Source organism: Mastomys coucha, unplaced genomic scaffold (genome assembly GCF_008632895.1).
Source record: "Mastomys coucha isolate ucsf_1 unplaced genomic scaffold, UCSF_Mcou_1 pScaffold23, whole genome shotgun sequence".
Lineage (NCBI taxonomy): Eukaryota > Metazoa > Chordata > Mammalia > Rodentia > Muridae > Mastomys > Mastomys coucha.
This window is the reverse complement of record NW_022196906.1, coordinates 32827184-32833512: the sequence shown is the minus strand read 5'-3', so window position 1 is coordinate 32833512 and position 6329 is coordinate 32827184.

The following is a 6329-nucleotide window of genomic DNA, read 5'->3' as shown; positions in this document are numbered from 1 at the left end:
GACCCATGGCTCTAGCTGCATTTGTAGCAGAGAATGGCCTTGTTGAACATCAGTGGGAGGAGAAGCCCTTGGTCCTGAGAAGGCTTGATACCCCAGTGTAGGGGAATGCCAAGAGAGGGAAGCAGGAGTAGATGGGTTGGTGAGCAGTGGGAGGAGAGATGGGATAGGGGGTTTTTGGAGGAGAAACCAGGAAAGAGGTACTGAAACTATTTATCATACAAATAAAACAATTTTTCAACAGCTATTGTACATTACAGAAAAGAGGAACTATCTTTCATCTAGTTCAGGTCTTTTATACAAGTAGAAATTGTTGAGTAAAACCAAGCATATTGATGGTAATGCGATTGAATGGGAAATAAATGATTACGTTGGGCAGTAATCCCAGAGTTAAACCAAACTCTGCATCCAAACCAAGCAACAAAAATAGTAACACTCCTAGGTTCAATACCTAAATGTTAGTGGATACTAGATAAACAAGTATAATTGTCATTACAGTTATCTTAGGGAATATGTTAATTGTAAAGTAGTATCAGAAAAGGAATCTTAAGCTCAGTCAGTTTTTGGCATGCATTCTCTAAGGGAGAAAAAAAAAACAAACTTTTAATCTCCTCTTCAAAACACAGTACTATGGTTTGGCCTATTCACCAAATATGTCTTTCAAATTCAGGTTGCTCTCAGGTCAAAAGACTGCATTGCTTCATATTGCATATGGGAATTGCACAGGAAAGCAAAACTACAGGGGCAATTTAGTTCTATCAAGATCACCTTACCTTCTACACATAACATTTGTTTCTTAGCCAGTAGCATAAGCCAAGATCATATCATATTGGAATACTATTTTATAACTTAGCACATGTGTACTATGCATTCTGCCTACTCTGACTCCTAATATTTCTATCATGCAAACCCACACTTCCCTACCTCCACAAATCTAACCTTCTCATATTTATGTCTACTCACTTTGTCTGGTAACCCACAGAAGTTAACCCAGGGCATTTATATGACTCTCATGTTAGAGCTAATCATCAAAGCCTGGTGGGATCAACAGTATCAAGAAAATTAAAGACAGAAATTTCTTTTGTCCCATACTCTATCAATAGCCAGTATTTAAGAGTAAAAGCACAGCTCTTTAAACCCTCTCTTGTTCTTGACTAATTGTTTGGTCTTATGTGGGCCCATTAAAGATGAAGCAGCAGTCATACACAAGTCTAGAGAATCTCATTTTGTAGATGTTCACCCTGTCTTCTGATACATATATAGATCCTGTCTCCTGTCCCACAATATTTTCTAAGCCATTGGGTTCTGGGGTGATATAAAATACTTATTTATGGTTAGCATCTTGTGTAACCATGAGTCTCTCCTTTTACCACCAATGATTTTAAGATGAGGCTTCTCTTATTAACACTGTGATCTGGTTTTGTCTGTGGTTACATGAATGGGTATTTAGGATTTAGACTGCTTTGTGAAGTTAGATAACCATCAAAAATTGCTCCATGCACACATCTAATATCTCTGTAAACTGTGGTTGTTTGTTAGCATTGTTAGATATTCATTACAACCGTCAAGCTATAGCCTGCTGTAAAAGAAACACTAAGAACTTATATTTTTGCATTATTTTTCCTTACATATTCCTTCTGGTTAATACAGTCTCAGTTATGATTCACTATCAAAAGTCCTTAATTTGTTCTTTTTCTTTGTTCCACACAAAAAGAGTCACAATATTGCTTCCTAATAATTCTCAAAATACTATTGGTGTGTATTCATCATGACAGTAAACGCTAGCAAAGCTTTATGAACAGTGGAGTAAAATCACAATGATAATGTTCTGCAAAGCAACAAATATGAATTTCTTGAATTTTTATTAAACATTCTCCACACTGAAGTCTTTCATTTGTTGTGTATATATTTCTTTGACCTGTTTGTTTGGCTTTTTCCCCAAGATTGTATCCTTTCAATAACAGGACCTCTATGGGTTTTCTATATACTGTAAAAAAAAAAAAGTAAGATGTTTTAATAGAACAATTTACTGAGATAAAACTAATAAAATAATGTAGACAGAAAGGGTGCTAGAATGGACACAAGACTTGGAAGTAAGAATATAATGTATTGTTCTGGTACTTACTTTCTTGGAATGTGGGGTGTTCTAAATTATTAAAATAGCTAAATTTAAGAATCATTATAATATAATAAATATTTAATAATGATCTCTAATCCTGTTATTATCTCTAATTGAAAAGTATCAGGCATCTGACAAAAGAATATTTAATCCATATTATTTAACCACAACTTGAGTGATATTTAATTTACCAATAATAAAGTTATATGCTCATCTATGAAACATTGAGATTTGAAGTTGTCATGTCCTTACCAAGTGGAGGACAGAAGACAAGAGTACATATATGACACATGCTTATACTTTATTTCAAATGGCAAATAATATGTGTCTCCCAGATGGAATCCATGAAGACTAATATTGTTTTAAACACTGGTGAGAATAACACACTATTTCCTAGGATAATGTCTATAATGAGAGTGAACAGGTAAAATAAACTCTATAGTTTGCTTAGTCCTAAATATTCATCTATATCATCCTGTCTGCCCACCACCCAATACTTATCAACAAATACAGTTCAACAAATACTCAGGGAACACATGACATGCCAGAAATTTTCTGAGACTCAGAGGCAAGGGAAAACTCTTGGAATTCAGTGTCTTCTGTCAATGACAACCATTGTACTCATGAATTCAGGGCAGGATTTCTTTCTTTTTTTTTTAATTTTTATTAGATATTTTCTTTATTTACATTTCAAATGATATCTCTTCTCCTGCTTACCCCTCAAAAAAAAATATCAAAAACAAAAGCAAAAACAAAACAAAATGAAAAAAAAAAAAACAAACCCTGATTCCTACCCCCTCTTCACTCCTCCCCCTGCTCACAAACCCACTCTCTCCCACTTCCTGGCCCTGGCATTCCCCTATACTGGGGCATAAACCTTCACAGGACCAAGGGCCTCTCCTCCCACTGATGACCAACTAGGCCATCCTCAGAGAAGGATTTCTTATCTGCATACAACATGCCTAAATATATGCCCAGTCAAGTCAGTCAATATTTAGCATAGATCGGGGGCGGAGAGGCATAAAGTAAAATCCCTAACTGAGGATTTGCAGTTTTGCAATTGATAGGTACTTGGAATGGGAGAAGAATTTTCTTCATGAACTTTTGCCTTTGGTAGGTTGTACATACTCCAATTCATGACCATGCACTTACTCATATATAAGCACTATTGGATTCAGTAGGTTAATTAAAAATATAAGGATATGCAGTTAAGTGAAGAACCTGTTATGCACCAGTAGGAGCTAGAAGTTGAAGACAAGGCAGGTATGGGGATATAACCAAAACATATGTCACAAATCTATATAATTTTCAAAGTGTAAATTAAAATATTATATATTTGAAAAAACATTCTCAGGTTTAAAATGATTATATGTACAGGATTTTTCATTCTTTTAAAACAGACTTTCCTTATTGTATTTCCTGGATTGATTATGATTTTATATCCATCTTGTGTATGCTATGATGACAAAGAGATAGAATGATTTTTTTGACAGGTTATGTTTTTCATGATTATTTTATCAAGTGTAGAGATTGGTCTAGTCCTAATGATGGGCTGGGCTAACCCCGGGAGCTCATGTTAGCTTGTCTCTCCCATTGTAACTCTATGTGGCCTCAGTTTCTAATACCAACAAGGGTTATTTTCTTGGGAAATTCATTATGAGGAGTTGAAAAGGCACACCTGGGGATACATATCATCTTGTCCAGAAGCCCAGTGAAGAGTTCAAGTACCCTAGAAGTCCAGCTCTCTCTTTCAAATACAGGCCGGAAACCCCACTGGAAAGATCAACTTTCCAATCCCCGAGTAATCCCAATCTAAGATTCTGAAGGTTTTCTAGGGGACCTACATTAAAGTTGCTCAAGCCATCCCAACACCTGGTGGGATAGAGGGCAGGGATAAATGACAAAGATAGGAGACAAAGAAAAGAGAAGGGGAACAGAAGAAAGGGAAAGGGTGAAGAGGGGTAAGGGGCTTGTGTAAGGTGTATTTGTCCTGGAGTAGGGAAAGGACTGACTCTGGGTAAAAAAAGAGATGGAAGTGGCACTTAAAAAACTGGCCTATATAAAGATAAATGGGTAAGCTCCATATTAAGATGAGGTGTTTAAATTTAAGTGGTTGTGTTGATTAGATGAGGCAAGAGGGTTTTTGATTGCTGAACTTGAATTCTTGAAAGCTAGACCTTGGTAGCCATCCTCAGGAGGAGAAATTGGCCAAATAAGGGACTAGACTTTGAGGTCTAGCTTTATGAATGTAATCTAACAGTGTTTAGTGTGGGGAGCTGCAGCTGCCACCCTATATACATATATATTGAACACCTGGTCTCCGGCCAGAGTAGAGAGCATTGATAATCAAGCCCTTAGTTGGAGAAGCTGAGTGCCTCTAGTTTGTGATGCAAGCTGGCATGAATTCCCGCAGCCTATTATGCTTTGCCACGTAGCTAATGCTGATTGGGACCAGGGAAAATATTTAACCCACAAGGGCTGGGGGCTGGAGAGAGACTGGAGAGTAGAGAGTAAGTATGTGGAGATAGGAGTAAGTATGTAGAATTAGGGCTGGTGATGGGTTAGAGGTAAGATGTAGATTTAGAAGAGTAAGTATGTAGAGATAGTAAGTAAGTATGTAGAATTAGGGCTGGTGATGGGATAGAAGAGTAAGCATGGGATATAGAAGAGTAAGTATGATAGGAGTAAGTATGTAAGGCTAGAAGTAAGATGTAGGAATAGAACTAAGAATAGGAATAGGAGTAAGTAGAAATAGTAATAAGTAAGATGTAAGAAGCAAGATGTAACTAATAAAATGTAAGTAGAAATAAATAAAATGTAACAAACAAGATTACAAGAAAACTAATAAACCTGCATGGAGAAGAGCATTGTGTTTGCCTCCTTACTTCCACTGGACGGGTAAGGCAGCCGACAGTTTAGAAAGTAAATGGAAGTACAGATAAGCGTAAGGCCTGCTGGACCTACTTGCTCTGAGTAGGCGAGAGTGCCTTGTGCTTTGGAAGGGTGTGTGTAGGTCCTGTCAGCTGATCCTATTGGTCATTTTAAACTACCTCAGGTAAGTCATAGCCCAGTACAAATTACTTGCCAGTCTGTACAAAACTTTGAGTGCTATATGTAACCCAGACCAGGCTGAAGACTAAGGCTAACCTACTTGTTTTTGTTGTTGGTGTTGTTTTTCTTGTTGTTGCTTTTGTTTTTGTTGTTTTATTTAGTAGTCTTTAGTAGTTGAATGTGGCAAGTACTATCTAAATATCACCTCTCCTTTTTTGTTATCAGACAGACACATCATTGTCTTTCCTTACTCATCATTCTGAGAAGGTAGAAAAAGCTACTTGTCATTTTTTCTTATCAGTAATTTGTTCCTTAGGGAAAGAGGCCATTCTGTTGCTCTAGTGTACCTAGGATCAATCAGAAGACATTTGAGGTCTGCCTAAAACAGACAGGCATGTGAGTAGGGGCTTCTAGGCAGACGGTTCATATTTACCACCTTCAATTCCAGAAAAGATTTTTTTGGCTTTTGTTTAGTCAGAGAATATATGTTCCAATCCACATATGGTCTAGTCACAGGCAGCTTCACAGAGTTTTCTATGCTGTAGCCTATTACAACCAACCTGGCTGGAGCAGCCTAGCCAGTGAGGTTGGGGCAGGTATATAGACACACTGTGAGGCAACCCACCCAAGGTGCCCAGTGAATATCATCTTGACTCTGTTTGTCCAGCATCATCTTTATCCCCTACTTCCTCTCCTGGTGCCCAGAGCCATTTTTTCAGTTCTTCCTTTTTAGTGAGCCCTGTGCCATGCAGAGGGGAACAAAGATCATCTAGACCCATCCCTGTCAGTCTTGACCAGAGGGACTCAAAATGGTGCTATCTTCTGCTCCTGTGTCACTTGTCCAAATGGCTTCCCTTGCTCCTAATGGCTCACAAGACTCAGCCTGATCTGGGAACCTTGGAGTGTGATGTGTCCTCATCCTCCAGGACCCTGCTCTATGGTCTAGCAACTAATGCCAGCCTGTATCCAGGGAGGGAGATTTGAGGATCTTTGGATTCCACTACCTTCAATGTTGGCTTTTTGGGAGCCTTGATATACTCTTTCCCTGTCACTTGTAACATGTGGGCACTAAAATAATAAACACAAGTGTTAGAATTCATTTTATGCTCTGCCCCACCATTAGCTGGCAAGAGCCAGGTATGCCTGACTCACTATAAAAGGG